This window comes from Chiloscyllium plagiosum, unplaced genomic scaffold (assembly GCF_037043375.1).
Source record: "Chiloscyllium plagiosum isolate Xiang-an unplaced genomic scaffold, Cpla_swu_hap1 HiC_scaffold_19, whole genome shotgun sequence".
NCBI lineage: Eukaryota > Metazoa > Chordata > Chondrichthyes > Orectolobiformes > Hemiscylliidae > Chiloscyllium > Chiloscyllium plagiosum.
In genome coordinates this window covers 6,788,635-6,807,871 of record NW_028270157.1, presented here as the reverse complement: position 1 = coordinate 6,807,871, position 19,237 = coordinate 6,788,635, and the positions used below count along the sequence as shown (strand labels likewise).

Below are 19,237 nucleotides of genomic sequence, written 5' to 3'. Positions count from 1 at the left end.
GGAAGGGGCTGAGGGATAAATAGGACGGTGGGGGTTGGGGTGGGGGGAGGTACCTGGGAAGGTGATAGGTAGATGGAGGTGGAGGATGATGGTGATGGTTTGGAGCAGAGGGTAGAGTGGATAGGTGGGAAGGAAGATTGTCAGGTAGGATAGTTCACGAGGGCAGTGCTGATTTGGAGGGTTGGACCTGGGATAAGGTGAGGGGAGGGGAGATGAGGAAACTGGTGAAATCCACATTGATGCTATGTGGTTGGAGGTTCCCAAGGCAGGAAATGAGGTGTTCTTCCTCCAGGCATCAGACAGCTTGAATTTGGCAGTGGAGGATGCCCAGGACATCCATGTCCTTGGTGGAGTGGGAGGGGGAGTTGAAGTGGTCAGCCAAAGGGCGGTGGGCTGTTTGGTGCCTGTGTCCCAGGGATGTTCCCTGAAACATTCCGTGAGTTGGTGTTCTGTCTGCTCGATGTAGAGGAGACCATATCGAGAGCAACGGACACAGTAGATGAGATGGGTGGAGGTGCAGGAAAATCCCTGCCGGATATGGAAGGATCCTTTGGGGCCTTAGACGGGGGTGAGGGGGGAGGTGTGGGTGCAGGTTTTCTCTAATATATATTCCCACATTAAATCTTGACCACCTGGTGTCCATTTTATGCTATACTTCCGCTACCTTTAACTTCAGCATGTATGTAAATATGGTTACGGTAAATCGAACCATAGTAACTCAAATCAGCAACTCAACAGTCAGAATGATTTTGCCTGAATGTTGGTGAGAGATTTCAACGCTCAAAATTAATTTTAATCGTACTAATCTGTTAACCACCTCCTTAATATGATGGAATCCATCAATTTGACCATACACTGGCGTGTACCTGTGACCAACTGTACCACTTTATTAAGCTGCCAGTTCTGAGGTAATCTGAGTGCAATTCCCCTGAAATTTATATTTTGGCCATGCTGGTCTTGTAGGAATTATTAAATGGCTAGCCCACTCTATCCACTGACGGTTTCCCTGAGGCGAAACCTGCTTAGAGATTCTTGTCATGTAGCCTGACATGGATTTGGATTTCTGCTGTCCTGATCTGCACTGCGGTCAATAGGTGATAGTCTTAAATTCACCAAGATGTAAATCCCTTTAGGTTGCTCAGACTTCACTCTTTTTTTGGTACAGCTCTGATGAAAAGCCACCGAAAATGAACTTCGGAGGCTGTAATATAAACAGGGATTTAGGGATTCTTCTGGTAAACGCAATGCAAAGGAGTCAGCAGCCACAGAAAACCGTTGGCAAGGTTGATAAGAGTTTTATTTGGGATATATGGTCATTACTGCCTGTGAGAATCCCACAATCAGCTAGAGAGAACTCAACTTTCATAATGCTTAAATGCTTCTAATGGTCAAACAAAATTCTATTACATCTTTTATCACGTTGAAAATAAACTACCAGTTAATTCCACTGTAAATGCTAAATATTCTCAGGAACAGTGTAAAACTAATTATGAACCTCTGATAAGTAAACCTCAGTGACAGATGATGATAATAAAAACTGCACTAATGTAGCAGAGCATTGATTACAAGAAAAAATGCTTGCAGAAACATAATTTATTTGCTTATTTTCTTCACTAAAAATGTAACTTTCACCAATTACATTTTAATTTAAATTGCAACAGGGCAATATTAAATAAAGAAAGCAGAGTTTTCCTTTGCAATTCAAGCTAGGACCAGGTATTGATAATCGCACAATTTCTACTTAAGAAGTGAGTTTTTTAATCACTACACAGAGAATCAGGGCAACATTAGGCCCAGATTTATCTGAATAAGATTGCTTAGTCAGATTCAGTTCATTCAAAATCTTTTTGCAGGATTAATGCAGTACAAACATTTTTCCTGCCATTTTAAAAGAAAATTCTCTTTTCAAACTGCATGTAATCTGAGGAGGAGACCTGTCCCCAAGTCTTTGTCAGTGACTTCACCTGCTTCAATATGTTGCAAACCTAACTCATGTTTAATTTCCCACTTCACCCCCAGTGCCCATACTCAATGTCCCTGGTACAAGACACAAACACGGAACAGGAGAAGGCCGCTCGGCCCTTCGAGCTTGCTCTGCCATTCAAAAAGACCATGGCTGATCTGATTTAACCTCAAATCTACATTCCTGCTTATCCTTTGATAATTCTTCATCCATTTGCAGAATTAAGAATCTATCTAACTCTGCCTTAAAAATATTTAAAGATTCCACATCCATTGCCTTTTGAGGAAAGGAATTCAAAGCTTATAAAACCACGAGGGGTATAGGTAGAATTAGGGGAATTTCAAGAAAAGGAGGCACATTTTTAAGGTGAGAGGAGAGGGATTTTAAAAAGACATGAGGGTCACATTTCTTTGACACAGAGGGTGGTTTGCATGTGGAATGAACTTCTGGAGGAAGTGGTGGATGTGGGTACAATTATAATGTTTAAAAGACATTTGGATAAGTCCATGAATAGGAAAGGTTTGGAGGGATATGGGTCAGGAGCAGGCAGGTGGGACTGGTTTAGTTTGGGATTATGGTCAGCATGGACTGGTTGGACTGAAGGGTCTGTTTCTGTGCTGTATGACTTTATGACTCACAATCCTCTAAGGGAAAAATATATTCCCTAATCTCTGTCTTAAATGGGCAACCCTTATTGCAAACTGTGATCGCAAGTTCTAGATCCTCCTACAAGAGAAAATATTCTTTCAGCATCTACCCAGTCAAGTCCCCCCAGGATCTTCTACATTTTAATTAAGTCATCCTAAACTCTTCTAAACTCCACAGGCCTACCCTGTCTAGCTTTCCTGATAAAACAATCTGCACATTCCAGAGATTAGTCTAGTAACAAAAACAAAGGATGCTGGAGGATCTCAGCAGATCTGGCAGTATCTGTGGAGAGAAATCAGAGTTAACATCCTGTGGGCCCTTCTTCAGAACTGATTGTAGCTTGGAAGGGGTTGGTATACAGAGGAACCTCAATTATCCGGCATTTGATTCGCCGAACTTGGGATCATCTGAACAAGATCGCAAGGTCCCGATGCATGGCTAACTATGTTATCCGGCATTGATTATCCAGCATTTGATTAACCAAACAAAATATGTTTCGCCTGCATCCTTTGGATAATTGAGTTTCCTCTGTATATGCTGAAGAGGGGGTGTGAAGAGGAGGAGGAGTAAATGATAGGTAGAGATGGAGCCAGAGAGAGAGAATAGCAGTTGGACAGACAAAGGAATGGATGATTGGCTGCTAATAGGGACTATCAGTAGCTGATAATGGGTTATTTGTGTTGGCAGTCTGTGTGATGACCAGGCCTGGTGTGTGGGGGTTGGAGTAAGGACATGAGAGGAAGTTCTAGGCCCTGAAATAGTTGAACTCAGTGTTGAGTCTAGAAGGCTGTAGAGTTCCCAAGCAGAAAATGAGGTGCTGTTCTTCCAGCGTGCACTGAACTTCACTGGAGCACTGCAGCAAGCCTGAGACAGAGATGTTGGCCAGGAAACAAGGAAGTTTACTTTAAATGTGGTTAAAGATTACTGCAAAAGTCATAAAATTTTGTTGAAATATTAGACATTTAGGGATTATGAATGTTGAGTTTTCTCTCAAGACAAAGCTTTTCACTATGCCTCGGTACACGTGACAATAAATTCAATTCAACATTCAATTCAGTTCTCAGCTGACATTGGGATTCCCATCAGTGGTAATAACCACACATTCCAGTAATGACATTTCATCAGAACATAGTCTCATAAACCTTCCCTGAACCACTTCCAATGCATTAACATCCTTCTGTAAGTATGGTGACCAGTAGTGTACATAGTACTCTGGTCTCCCCTACGCCTAGAATGAATCAGCTGATGCTTACCTTTGATACTGACCATGCTAAATGAATATGGTAGATCAAAGATTTGAATTTGGGTCTACCATTCATTACTGCATATAATGGTTCTTACACTATAATTAATTGCACTTAAAAATTACAATTAAATTGTAACGAGTCAAAGTCAGACATTACAAAATTCCATTTGTCTTGAATTATCAACTAGTCCCATTAGCAGGACAGGAAATCTAACAGAAGGATGGCAATGAATTGCAATTCCAGATTGGCTGAACCCAATCCAAGCATATCATGTGACATCAATCAGTCGGAGTAGAGTTAGGCCACATGACAGAACGAAATTACAGGCAAACCATCATGATCGATGTCGAGGTCTCTCTGTGAAACCTTGACACTAAACCTGAGAAACCAACCACAAAAACGCTGTCAATTGGAGACACCGTGAAGGTAATTCGACAAAAGGCATGAAGTGGATAGCAGACATCACCAAGGAAGGGGAGAGGGTTGATTCCACCATTGGGTAAAAACAAGGACTGCAGATGCTGGAAACCAGAGTCCAGATTAAAGTGGTGCTGGAAAAGCAAAGCAGGTCAGGCAGCATCCGAAGAGCAGGAAAATCGACGTTTCCGTCAAAAGCCCTTCATCAGGGATAGGTGATTCCAACATTGGGTCTGTCCATCAACAGTGGACATATTGGAACAATTTGACAAACAGGCACGGAAGAGGATGCGAACAGATGTCTCCCCCAGTGCTGAGCGGGAAACGTTCCCCCTCTCCAATCCAATCCTGCAGGAAAGGGGAGTTGTCCTTTCAAAGAGACGGGCTGCAGGAAGGTTAGTGATGGAAGGTTAGAACTGATTCAAGACAAGACAAAGTGTCAGGTTCCGCATGGTCCACAGTGAGGGTGCAGCAGTTACAACAACGATGGGGGATTAGCTGCAGAACTGTCTCACATCCTGAATGGGAACAGGATGAAACCAGGCAGTTTTACCTTCTTTTCCCAGATGGCATTCTAACGGTTCCTGATGAAATGTGTAATGGTGGAGATGGACCAGCATGAGGCGAACAAATTGTCTGGCTCAGCTCTGACATTCTTGAGGTACGGTTCAGTAAAGTGGACAAATGTATCAAATGGCGGAAAAGGATGATTATCATCACCACAGCCTGACATCACTGACCTCAAAAGCCTCAAGTTTGACCTTTTAAGCCCATGGCCAAGCTCCAGCTAATAGATCAGAGGGGGGGAAGAGTCATAGAGATGTACAGCGTGGAAACAAACCCTTCGGTCCAACTCGTCCATGCCGACCAGATATCCTAATTGAATCTAGCTAAAAATCACACAACACGAGGTTTTAGTCCAACAGGTTTATTTGGAACAGGGGACAACCACCTGATGAAGGATCAGCTCTCCGAAAGCTAGTGCTTCCTGAGGAGCAGGAAATCGACGTTTCAGGCCAGAGCCCTTCATCATCTGCTGTGCTTTCTCACCAACACACTCTCAACTTTGATCTCCAGCATCTGCAGACCTCACCATCTCCTTCCAAATACAACACCTGGTGTTGTGTGATTTTTAACTTTGTACACTCCAGTCCAACACCGGCATCTCCAAGTTATAAATTCATCTTGTCCCATTGGCCATCACCCGGCCCATATCTCTCCAAACCCTTCCTATTCATATACCCATTCAGATGCCTTTTAAACGCTGTAATTGGACCAGCCTCCAACACTTCCTCTGGCAGCTCACCCTCTGTGTGAAAACATTGTCCCTTTGGACCCTTTCTTATCTTTCCCCTCTTACCGTAAATCTATGCCCTCTACTTCTGAACTCACTAACCCCACGGAAAAGACCTTGCCTATTGACCCGACCCATGCCTCTCATGATTTTATACATCTCTGCAAAGGTGGAGGTTAAGAATCTGAAAGCCGACACCAACAGCTGCCGATCACTCAGGCCATTGAAGTCATTGAGACGAATCAGAAATATGGCCTGGTTCCTCTCAAGGTCATGGATATGGTAAAGGAGAAATGAAAGGTAGTGATGAAAGGCACATTGACCAAACTGGCTCCACCATGCTGCATTCAACCAGGTCTCAACTGCAGGAGATACTGAGAACAAGTTGGAGAGGGGCAGGACTAACTGACTCAATGGGGAGACTCTTCTGCTACATCCAGAGACAGCCACAGAAGGTCATGCAAAGGTGTGCAACACCAGATTCTGAATGACTGACTGAACAGGTGATTGTAGACGCAGCAAGTTCCTCATTCGATAGGCCAAGGAGGGCGGTGACCCTCAAGAGCCTGATGAGTGGCTACCCAACGCTTTCCGAGCTGAATCCATAAAGGATGTGGACATGCTCTGGGATTTCATACAAAAACGCGGAAAAGATGTTGGCGTAGTGACGACATGGCGGATCATCCCAAGTTATTGTAATAAACAGAAGAAGATGACTGCATTTTTCCAGAACTATGTCCATGTATTTTTCAAGGCCTTTTGCTGTTACAAGATGAAGCAATTTAAGGTGTGAACAAATTGAAAAAAATACATTTTAGACATCTACTGTGTCACTGTGTTTTCATTTTTATTTGCTATTGAGCACTTTTGTAGAAAAACTGGATTGCATCGGAACCTCCTTGGCTATCTCGGAGCTCCACTTAATGCAGGTTTGTGGTGTGATTTAATTTACCGTGATTTAACTGTATAGTGCCTTCACATACCCTGAGAAGTGCTAATTATGACAAATCATCTCTTTTACATACTTTGTAACATAACTAAAAGTAACTAGGTGTTCAGTAGCATAGCTGAAAATGTGTTGCTAGAAAAGCGCAGCAGGTCAGGCAGCATCCAAGGAACAGGAGAATCGACGTTTCGGGCATAAGCCCTTCTTCAGTAGCATAGACCCTGAGTATTGCCAAAAAGGTACATTTTGTCAAAGTTTTCATCCTGCACTCATCAGGACAATTTGCAAGAATACAAATTAAAGGGGAATATCAATATAATTTATGGCGTGAAAGGAGGGTGCTAACTGGTTGGCAAGTTAACTCTAATTGCTGGAGACATTGGAAAGTGGAAAGTGTATCATTAATGCTTTTTCTCAGCAATAAATAATAATGGGTTTTTTAAGCTTTTGATTTGAGCCACATTTTCTTCAAATATTCTGAGAGAACAGAGTTCAAAGACTGCTCTAATCACATCAAAATCACTTTTATTTAAGAAAGATGTAATTGTGGACAGTTACAAATCACAGTATTAGTCTGTAAAAGTATGTTATGATAATTGAAGAAATTATTGATGTGTTGTAAAACTAATAACAAGGACTCTTGGGTTAAAAAAAATTAAATCATATTGCGAATCTTGGAATTTTGAACCTGTAACAGAAAGGTTTAGAGGAAGTCGGAGAGTAAAATAATGTCATTGGTAAGTGATCTGTATTGTGGATGTTGAAAGTAATAATATTTCTTCACAATAGATATCTTATTCAAGTGAAATATGAGAGCAAGAAAATAAAACACCAAGATTGGAAATGAATTAGCTAGCTAATTGGACCCAAGGTAATTTTATCAACTTCCAGTTGTCTAGCTTAAGCACCTGTCCCCAGGAATGCCCAGGGGACTAGTCAGAGATGGTCATGTCGTAATATTTATTAGTGATGGACTTGATCTGAAGAAAACACTACGGTTCAAAGAGACCCCCAGAGGCTGAACAACTGCACAGCTGGATTGCTGACGGTATTTACAGGTGCTAGAAATCTTCATGTGCCACCAGCAATAGCAAAATCGCTAATAGATCCATGTAAAAATAGGGTCAATCAAAAAAAAAACACAAGGAATTAACAAGTGGAATTCTACACCTGCTGCCTTGTCAGTCCTGTCATTTTGCATATGGATAGCTGAGCAGAAAGGGATTCTCATTGCCACCCTCCTGCTGACTGTTTCTATTTCGAGGACAGCATGGTACACAGTGACGGATGCAGCACGCTCCCTCTCATATCTGTCACTTCAGCCGACCTTCAGTCAAAACGCAAGGAGAGAGGATTTAAGAGGACTGATGCTGAAATTATTGAAAGGTTAAATTATTCCTTAAAATTCCCTCATGTTGAATTAAAAGATCAAGCTAAGGTTGCAAGAGTGAAGCAATTATCACTCGAATTGTTACAGCATGGAAGGAGGCTATTTGGCCCATTGTGCCAGCACTGGTTCTATTACCTGATGCTGAACCCCTGCCTTTTCGCTAGCTCCCTGCACACTGTTTCTGTCCAAATCATCATCCAGTCTTGAAAGCCTCAATAAACTGAATCGTGTTGTATAATTTGCTAGTTGCTGTCAGGAGAAAGTGAGGACTGCAGATGCTGGGGATCAGAGCTGAAAATGTGTTGCTGGAAAAGCGCAGCAGGTCAGGCAGCCAACCCAAAAAGGAATATCAAGCTCAGGTCTTGACCAGACAACAGTTAGGACCCTGAAGAAAACACAGATTTGAATATGTCACAACAGGACATGCACGATGATTCCCAATTCTCGTTTAGGAAGAATCTGGAAAATCAGTACAACTACAAATGGTTGCATTTATCTATCTCCTTTTTAATATGGTAAACTAACTCAAGGCTCTTCAATTAGGCCAAAAGGTTGAAACCAGAATCTGAGACTTCAGTCGGGTCTCCAAATACTTGGTCAAAGAAGGAGGTTTTAAGGAGAAGAGACGTACGTTGAGATTTAAGGGGAAACTTTGTGTGCTGCGGGTGTAGCAGTCAATGGCAGGAGATGTTTGTGGGGTTAGTGATGAGGGGATGTGAGTGGGATGATGTCGTGGTGCAGGAATCCAGCTTGAGGGTTCTTGGAATGTATTACAGCTGAAGGAGACAGGGAAGGGCAGGTCCCTGCAGGGATTTGAACACCAAAGGTAGGAACTGAAGATTCAAGGCTTTGGTGCATTTGGAGTGAATATAGAGCAGGGAGCCCAGGAATGATACATGAACAAGGCACACTGACAGTACAAATGAGGGCTTTATCAGGACCATAAGATAAAGGAGCAGCATTAGGCTATTCAGCCCATCGAGTCTCCTCTGCTATTCGATCGTGGCATTTGCTGAGGGAGGGTAGGGAAAGGTAATATTTCTGAAGGGGAATTTATTCACAGAATATGGGCATGGCTAGTGAGGCCAGCATTTATTGCCCATCCCTAGCCGACGAGAGGGCTTTAAGAGTCACCCACGTTGCAGTGGGTCTGGAGGCCCATGTAAGGATGGCAGTTTCCTTCTCTAAATGACGTGAGTGAATCAGATAGGTTTTTATGCACCAATCAACAATGGATTCATGGTCATCATTAGACTCTTAATTCCAGATTTTTAAAAACTGAATTCAGATTCAAAGTTTGTGAGAAGATTTGTAGCTCGGGTGCTCGTTGTTGTGGTTCTGTTCGCCGAGCTGGGAATTTGTGTTGCAGGCGTTTCGTCCCCTGTCTAGGTGACATCCTCAGTGCTTGGGAGCCTCCTGTGAAGCGCTTCTGTGATCTTTCCTCCGGCATTTATAGTGGTTTGAATCTGCCGCTTCCGGTTGTCAGTTCCAGCTGTCCGTTGCAGTGGTTGGTATATTGGGTCCAGGTCGATGTGATTATTGATTGAATCTGTGGATGAGAGCCATGCCTTTAGGAATTCCCTGGCTGTTCTCTGTTTGGCTTGTCCTATAATAGTGTTGTCCCAGTCGAATTCATGTTGCTTGTCATCTGCGTGTGTGGCTACTAAGGATAGCTGGTCGTGTCGTTTCGTGGCTAGTTGGTGTTTATGGATGCGGACCGTTAGCTGTCTTCCTGTTTGTCCTATGTAGTGTTTTGTGCAGTCCTTGCATGGGATTTTGTACACTACATTGGTTTTGCTCATGCTGGGTATCAGGTCCTTCGTCCTGGTGAGTTGTTGTCTGAGAGTGGCTGTTGGTTTGTGTGCTGTTATGAGTCCTAGTGGTCGCAGTAGTCTGGCTGTCAGTTCAGAAATGTTTTTGATGTATGGTAGTGTGGCTAGTCCTTTGGGTTGTGGCATGTCCTCGTTCCATTGTTTTTCCCTTAGGCATCTGTTGATGAAATTGCGGGGGTATCCGTTTTTGGCGAATACATTGTATAGGTGTTCTTCTTCCTCTTTTTGCAGTTCTGGTGTACTGCAGTGTGTTGAAGCCCTTTTGAACAGTGTCTTGATGCAACTTCTTTTGTGTGTGTTGGGGTGATTGCTTTCTTGGTTTAGGACTTGGTCTGTGTGTGTGGCTTTCCTGTGTACCTTTGTGGTGAATTCTCTGTTCGGTGTTCTCTGTACCCTCACGCCTAGGAATGGGAGTTGGTTGTCCTTTTCATCCTCCCTAGTGAATCGGATTCCTGTGAGTGTGGCATTGATGATCCGGTGTGTGTTCTCTATTTCTGTGTTTTTAATGATTACAAAGGTATCATCTACATATCTGACCCAGAGTTTGGGTTGAATTTGCGGTAAGACTGTTTGTTCTAACCTTTGCATTACCGCTTCTGCTATGAGTCCAGAGATGGGTGAGCCCATGGGTGTGCCATTGATTCGTTCATATATGTGGGATGTCTAGAAAAAGAGGTTGCACATTTGCCTAAAGGCAAACAGATGCCTAAGGGAAAGACAACGGAATGAGGACATGCCACAACCCAAAGGACTAGCCACACTACCATACATCAAAAATATTTCTGAACTGACAGCCAGACTACTGCGACCACTAGGACTCATAACAGCACACAAACCAACAGCCACTCTCAGACAACAACTCATCAGGATGAAGGACCCAATACCCAGCATGAGCAAAACCAATGTAGTGTACAAAATCCCATGCAAGGACTGCACAAAACATTACATAGGACAAGCAGGAAGACAGCTATCGTCCACATCCTTGAACACCAACTAGCCACGAAACGACATGACCAGCTATCCTTAGTAGCCACACACGCAGATGACAAGCAACATGAATTCGACTGGGACAACATTACTATTATAGGACAAGCCAAACAGAGAACAGCCAGGGAATTCCTAGAGGCATGGCATTCATGCACAGATTCAATCAATAAGCACATCGACCTGGACCCAATATACCGGCCACTGCAGCGGACAGCTGGAACTGACAACCGGAAGCGGCAGATACAAATCACTATAAATGCCGGAGGAAACATCACAGAAGCGCTTCACAGGAGGCTCCCAAGCACTGAGGTTGCCACCTAGACATGGGACGAAACGTCTGCAACACAAATTCCCAGCTCGGCGAACAGAACCACAACACTGAATTCAGATTCCAGCGTCTGGATTTGGGAAATACATACTACACACATAGGAATTGCTAACCTGGAAGATAGATGACCAACCAGTCTGGTGAATGAAACTACTACTGAAGAATCAGAAGGTCATAAGATATAGGAGTAAAAGTAGACCATTCAGCCCATCAAGTCTGCTCCAACATTCAATGAGATCATGGCTGATCTGATAATCCTCAACTCCACCTCCTGCCTTTTCCCCATAACGTTTCCCTTCCTGATTAAAAATCTGTCTATCTCAGCCTTGAATATATTTACTGACCCATCCCAACAGCTCTCTGTAGTAAAGAACTCTAAAGATTCACAAGAAGAGATTCCTCCTGAATCTCAGTGAAAAATGTGCAACCTCTTTTTCTGAGATTACAGCCTCTGGTTCTAGACATCCCACAAACAGAAACAGTCTCAGATTGAATATAGCAGATGGGACTTCATGTTACAGTTGTTCAGGACATTGCTGAGGCCACGTTTGGAGTACTACGTACATTTCTGGTCACCCTGCTATAGGAAAGATATTATTTAATTGGAAAGGGTGTAGAAATGGTTTACCAGGATGTTACCGGGACTGGAGGGTTTAAGTTATAAAAATAGGCTGGGACTTTGTTCACTGGAGCATAGAAGGTTGAGGGTTGACTTTACAGAGGTTTATAACATCATGAGGGACATAGATCAGCTGAAAGCAAAGGTCTTTTCTCTAAGGTAGGGGAGTTCAAAACTAGAGAACATAATTTTATGTTAAGCTGAGAAAGATTCAAGAGACCAGAGGGGCAACTTTTTCACACAGAAAGTGGTCAGACCACATTTAGAATATTGTGAGCAATTTTGGTCCCCATATCTCCGGAAGGATGTACTGGCTCTGGAATGTGTCCAGAGGAGGTTCATGAGAAAGGTCCCAGGAATGAAAGGTTAAACATATGAGGAACGTTTGAGGACTCTGGGACTATACTCGATGGAGTTTAGAAGGATGAGGGGGATCTAATTGAAACTTACAGAATACTGAAAGGCCTGGACAGAGTCAATGTTGGAAAAATGTTTCCATTGGCAAGAGAGACTAGGACCCAAGGGCACAGTCTTAGAATAAAGAGAAGGTATTTTAGAACAAAGATAAGGAGAAACTTCTTCAGCCAGAGAGTGATGAATCTATGGAATTCATTGCCACAGAAGGCACAGAAGGTCATTGAGTATATTTAAAACATCGATATATAGGTTCTTGATCAGGGGATCCCCTTCTTCTGGAGATCAAAGGTTACGGGGAGATGGCGGGAGAATGGGGTTGAGAAACTTATCAGTCAGGATTGAATGGCAGAGGAGACTCAATGGGCTGAATGTTGAGAGTGTGGTGTGGAAAAGCATCTGAGGAGCAGGAGAGTCGACATTTCAGGCAAAGGCCCTTCATCAGAAATGAGGCTGGGAGCCTTGGGGGTGTAGAGACAAATGGGAGGAGGGGAGGGCTGTGTGGAAGGTAGCTGAGAGTGCAATAGGTGGATGGAGATGGGTGTCATGGTGATAGGTCAGACGGAAGGGTGGAGCAGATAGGTGGGAAGGAAGATGGACAGGTCATGGGGGCAGTGCCAAGAAGGAAGGTTGGAACTGGGATAAGGTGGGGGGAGGGGAAATGAGGAAACTAGTGAAATCCACATTGATGCCAGGGGGATGGAGGGTCCCGAGGCAAAAGATGAGGTGTTCTTCCTTCAGGCGTCAGGTGGTTAGGGAGTGGCAATGGAGGAGGCCCAGGACCTGCATATCCTTGGCGGAATGGGAGGAGGATTTGAAATGTTCAGCCACGGGGTGGGGATGTCCTGTAGATGATCTCTGAAGCGCTCTGCAAGTAGTTGCCCGGTCTCCCCAATGTAGAGAGAATGCATTGGGAGCAGTGGATACAGTAAATGACATTCTAGACGAGAGTGGTGCTGGAAAAGCACAGCAGTTCAGACAGCATCCGAGGAGCAGGAAAATCGACGTTTCGGGCAAAAGCCCTTCATCAGGATTCCTGATGAAGGGCTTTTCATCAGGATTCCTGATGAAGGGCTTTTGCCCGAAACGTCGATTTTCCTGCTCTTCAGATGCTGCCTGAACTGCTGTGCTTTTCCAGCAACACTCTAGTCTAGAATCTGGTTTCCAGCATCTGCAGCCCTGGTTTTTACCTACAGTAAATGACAAGTGTGGAGGTGCAGGTGAAACTTTGACAGATGTGGAAGGCTCCTTTGGTGCCTTGGACGGAGGTGAGGGGGGAGGTGTGGCCGTAGGTTTTGCAATTCCTGCGGGGGCAGGGGAAGGTGCCAGGAGGGGAGGGTAGGTTGGTGTCGGGTAGACCTGACAAGGGAGTTGCAGAGGGAATGGTCTTTACGGAAAACGGATAGGGATGAGGAGGGAAATATATCTCTGGTGGTTGGGTCTGTTTGCAGGTGGTAGAAATGGCAGAGGATGATGGCGGAGGTTGGTGGGGTGGAAGGTGAGGACCAGGGGAGTTCTATCCTTGTTGCGGTTGGAGGAGTGGGGTTCAAGGGCAGAGGTGTGGGAAGTGGATGAGATGAGCTGGAGGTCATCATCAACCATGTGGGAGGGGAAATTGCGGTCTTTAAAGAAAGAGGCCATCTGGTATGTTCTGTAGGTGGAACTGGTCCTCCTGGGAGCAGATGCGGCAGAGGCGGAGGAATCGGGAATAAGGGATGACATTTTTACAGGAGGCAGGATGGGAGAAAGTGTAGTTCAGGTAGCTGTGGGAGTTGCTGGGTTTGTAGAAGATGTCAGTGTTGAGTCGGCCACCGTTGATGGAGATGGCGAGGCCCAGGAAGGGGAGGGAGATGTCTGAGATGGTCCAGATGAATGTAAGGTCGGGCTGGAATGTATTGGTGAAGTTGATGAACTGTTCAACCTCCTCATGGGAGCATGAGATGGCGCCGATACAGTCATCAATGTAACTGAGGAAAAGGTGGGTAATGGTTCCTTCCCACCTATCTGGTCCACCCTCTCTCTGACCTATCACCGTTATCCCCACCTTCATCTACCTATCACACTCTCAGCTACCTTGCCCCCAGCCCCACCCCCGTCCCATTTATCTCACCACCTCCTCGGCTCCCAGCCTGACTCCTGATGAAAGGCTTTTGCCTGAAATGTCGATTCTGCTGCTCCTCGGATGCTGCCTGACCTGCTATGCATTTCCAGCACTGCACTGTTAACTCTGATCTCCAGCATCTGCAGTCCTCACTTTTGCCTTGTTGGGCTGAATGGCATAATTTCTGCTCCTATGTCTTATGGTCTTATGGTTTGTATGTGGAATGAACTGCCAGAGGAAGTGGTAGATGTAGGTACAGTTACAACATTTAAAAGATATTTGGACAGGTGCATGAATAGAAAAGATTTAGAGGGATATGGGCCAAATGCAGACAACTGGGACTCGTTTAATTTGGGAAAACTGGTCAGCATGGACGAGTTGGACCACAGGGTCTGTTTCTGTGCTATATGACTCTATAATCTCTCTGTATCTACACTGTCAAATCCCCCAAGAATCTTTCACTAAAGTCTCCTCTCATTAAGAACAAGAAGATCAGGTTGTTCTTGGTTTTGCATCCAGGAAGGTGGGAGATGAAAAGGATTTTACCTTTGATCTAGAAATAGACTGTCAAAAAATCTAGGTCATAGATCAACTGTGTTGATAGCTCAATAATTATACATTCTGGGTTAGTGGTGCTGGAAGAGCACAGCAGTTCAGGCAGCATCCAAGGAGCAGCGAAATCGACGTTTTGGGCAAAAGCCCTTCATCAGGAATTACACATGACTGGTATAAACCAGTTGATTATTGGTGTGTATTCTAATCCCTAATTTGCATAAAATGATAGGCACATAATGGATGTCTTCTGAAAAAGAGTCATACAGGACCCAAAATGTTAACTCTGCTTCTGTCTCCACAGATGCTACCAGACCTGCTGAGTTTCTCCAGCACTTTCTGTTTATATTTCAGATTTCTAGCTTTTGCAGTATTTTGGTTTTATTGGAATATTTGTGTGGTGCTGAACTGATGCTTAACTTCATTGCTTTGTGCTTTAGCTTAATAAATAGACATGTTTGGAGAAAGCATCAATGGTCATCTCAGTTACTGACCATGTTACACTATGCATGCAGGTCCCTGGTGCTGTGAGGCAGCAGTGCTAACCACTGAGCCACTGTGCCATCCTGTTATAGCACACCTTAAGGAGGACATGAAGATTTGAGAAGTTTTATCAGAATGGGTCAGATGATAAGGGATTACACAAAATTCAAACTAATGAACTAGAGTAGATGTAGACTATTTGGCCCTTCAAGCCTGCTCAACTTTTCAAAAGGATGAAAGCTGATCTGTTTGTATTTTGAAAGCAGCATTCCCATCTATCCCTGATAATTCTGAGTGCCTCACCTAACAAGAAGCCATCTACCTCCACCTTAAAAATATGTAATGATCCTGCATCCATTACCTTCGGAGTAACATGAATAAACTGGAGAAGATAGAATTTTTCTCCTAAGAGCAGAGGAGATTAAACTCAGATTGGATAGAGGTACATAAAATCACAAAGGGTTTAGATAAGAGTCAATGATGGAAATTATTTCCTATGCTGAAAGTTCAGTGACCGCATGACTGAGTTAGCAGAAGAACCAGAGCAAACTTAGGATCAAGCTTTTTTTAAAATTGTAATGAATGGTTCAATAGTGGCCTTCAAATAGGAATTGGTAAATGATTTGAAGGAGAATAAAATACAGGGATCTGGGGAAGTAGTGAGGGGATGTGGAACTAAGTGGATCACTGTTAAGATAAGCTGGTGCAGACTGATAGACTTTGTGGCCTCCTTCTGTGCTGTATGAGTCTGTTTCTATGAGTGGAGTCAACAGGGAAGGCTGGAGGCTAGCAGATGTCCAGAGAGCCCCAGTCCCACTAAGGGAAAGCCAGAAAAGACCTGGACCACCATAAGATAGGAGTTGTTTTTAAATTCATGTTGTATTTTAGCTCCTTTGCACTTAGGGAGCAGCCATGAATATCAGTTGGAGAGGTTAAATGGATGGAAAGGGTAATGGAAAACACTGAAAGGGAGGTGATGAGCTTGTAGTATTACCACTGGACTATTAATCCAGAAATCCAGGCAATGTTCCAGGGACCTGGGTCTGGATCACACCATAGCAGATGGTGGAGTTTGGAGTCTAATAATAATCAGGAACCATTGTCAATTTTAGGGGAAAACCCCATCTGCTTCACTAATGTCCTTTAGGGAAGGAAATTACATGTGGCAAATCTTACATGTTCTGGCCTACATGTGACTCCAGACCGACATCAATGTGTTTACGCTTAACTGACCTCTGGGTAGTTAGGGCTGGCTAATGCTGACCTGTCCTGCAACATACACATGGGTAAATAAATAAAACAAAGAAATTTAGGAAAAGAGGCCTGTTGAGATGCAGTTTTAAAACAAAGTTTCTTTTCGAACAATTTAATATCTCCAAATGGTTTTCATTTTTGCTGATGCTAGTGTAATACATTTCTGTTGCTAAGAATTACAACAGCGTATAGCCATTTTATGCACCATAAACTATGGCAGTTTTATAGCTCCATGGGAATTTTCAAATTGGACTCTAGTTATTCACTTTCCTTTTCGAGTGTTACTTGCTGGAAAATCTTGACACAATCCAAATGCTGTAGAATACATTGCAGCTCTCTCTCTGCTCAGTAAATCCTGTTGAAACATAGAAAACAGGAACAGGAGTAGGCCAATCAGCCCTTCAAGCCTGCTCCACCATTCAATTTGATCATGGCTGATCATCCAACTTAGTCCCCTGTTCCCGAGTTCTCCCCCATACGCTTTGATCCCTTTAATTCTAAGAGCTATAACTTCTTCAAAGCATTCAACATTTTGACTTCAACTGTTTTCTGTGGCAGAGAATTCCACAGGCTCATCACTCTCTGGGTGAAGATATTTCTCCTCATCTCAGTCCTAAATCTCCGACCCCGTATCGTTAGACTGTGACCCCCTGGTTCTCGACTCCCTGGTCATCAGGAACATCCTTCCTGTACTTACACAGTCTAGGCCTTTTAACAATTTATGGGTTTCTACAAAATTCCCCCTCATTCTTCTAACCAATTCAGTGTCTCTTCACACGTCAGTCCTGCCACCCCCTGAATCAGTCTGGTCGATAATACATTTAAACTCCCACTGTCAGTCAGTGATTGTGCTGGACCTCAGCATGAAGGTAGGACATAAATCTGGGCCACGTTGCAAACTGACTTCAAAACATCATTTGAGCTCAACGATTGTGAAACTATGAAAAGTAACAGGCCAAATCTGCTGCAAAAGTAAGGACAAGACCAATAGTATTTATTTGTGTTTATTGGGATATGAAATAGCAACTTTTACGTGCAAAGATGCCATGTTTAAATGTGAAAGCCCTCTGTATTTGCAACTCAAATTTCCACTACTTTCCACTATCAGCTTTGCAGAACGTTGTCTCACTCGCGACTCCCCCAGTTTCTTTTTGGAACTGACTAGGGTAGAAAATCATTCACACAACATTACTTCTAGCAGCTTTTTCCATTTCTAGAAATGCCCATGCCCCAGGAAATTGGTTTAGATCTGTGTAGTGCAGTTAGAAGTGATGCAATGTAAATGAAATTCATCTCTATTGTGTTTACCCATTAATTGTCCATTCAAATCATCATAGAAAATTAAGTTGCCCCACAAGGGATTGTCTAATCTCTAGGTTTATTTAAAGCAGTAGAAGTCTAGATTGCTTTATTATAAATGCAAGCAACCTTTTAGTGATAATGATTGCCAATCAACTTCTCTAACACTGAGAATGTAACAATTACAAATGTGGAGTTTCTTTCTTCAGGTTTTGAAATTTAGGGAGATCAAACATGCAACGTTTGAAAAAGTATTTGATTTTTCCTATCTCTTTTTCTTGCTCAGACTTTAATCTTTCTTTCCGTCTCTTGATGACCCTGATTACTATTGAATTTGCGCCTCTGGTTCAGCTTCATTCATTTTTCTCCCTTTATGTACTTTCCAATGCTATGGAGCTGAAGGCTGCAGAGAAATTCTAACTAATGGTGAGCATCATTAGTTGCCCTGCTCCATCAAGCTCTGCTGTTCAGTTGCTCCATTGGGCTAACTCAGTGCTTTAGATACTAACACTATACTCTGTTAATTTTGAAGGAATCAAGCACTTGATTTTCAGAACATGAAATATTTAGCATCCAAGGACTTTGTATATTTGCAACCAACTAGTCATATGAACCTTCTGAAAGATAAAATCTGTCTTGGGTTGTATTTTATATTCAACAGCCATCTGTCTCATACTGCAACTCAATTTAACTGCAGTCTTATAATTAACTAATATTTGCAACAAAGTTTTGAAGTCAGCATTCAATACAGTGGGTTATGGTCTAACATTGTGGTGTAATCCTTCAAAACCTATCAATGATAAATTGATTTGAAGATATGAGTATGTGATATCGGAACTGGAGCTTCTTTCACACTACAATTGCATTTGAAGCTTCAATCTCTGTTTAAAATCAAATTTACAACTTAGATCAAATATGTCTTGGTTTGATCCATATTCCATATGGTATTTTAATGACATTTTTGATCCAAAAGCAATTTTCTCAGTTCCTTGGAGGTACCTTTTCATAAAGTGTACTTGAAACTTTCCACAGAACTTATAAAACTGTGGCATATAATTAAATTTTAAAAAACTCCTGAAATTTTACCTGTTAATCAACTGACATCCTTTCTAAATGAAAAATTTCATGTCAGAAATGATGAAAAAGAACAATTCTCAATACTTAGAGTGTCTCTTTTTCAACATACTATCTGCGTTCCAGGGAAAGCAACCTTAGAACAAATCTGTTTAACTCTGATAATATAAACTGTGACATTTACTTTTGTGTTCATCAGAGCAGGACTTCTGTATGGCAGACAATTGCACTTCTTACCATGCATTGATTTGGTTGTAGAAATGGACATTTCAGATGTGTTAAGAGGAGCTGTAGTCCATTCACTGGAAGCTGATGTCCAACATGACAATGCTCAATAACCTCTCCCCGTTTCATAAATCATTTTGGAGTACCTTTGTTTCGGCTGCCTC

General features: G+C 43.0%; 1 protein-coding gene across 1 annotated transcript in view; it reads left to right on the top strand.

Annotated features, from left to right (window-relative positions):
• The window catches only part of LOC122559324 (protein kinase C-binding protein NELL2-like), a 360,484-nt gene that overhangs the window by 241,610 nt on the left and 99,637 nt on the right, over positions 1–19,237 (top strand). The window lies entirely within an intron of this gene.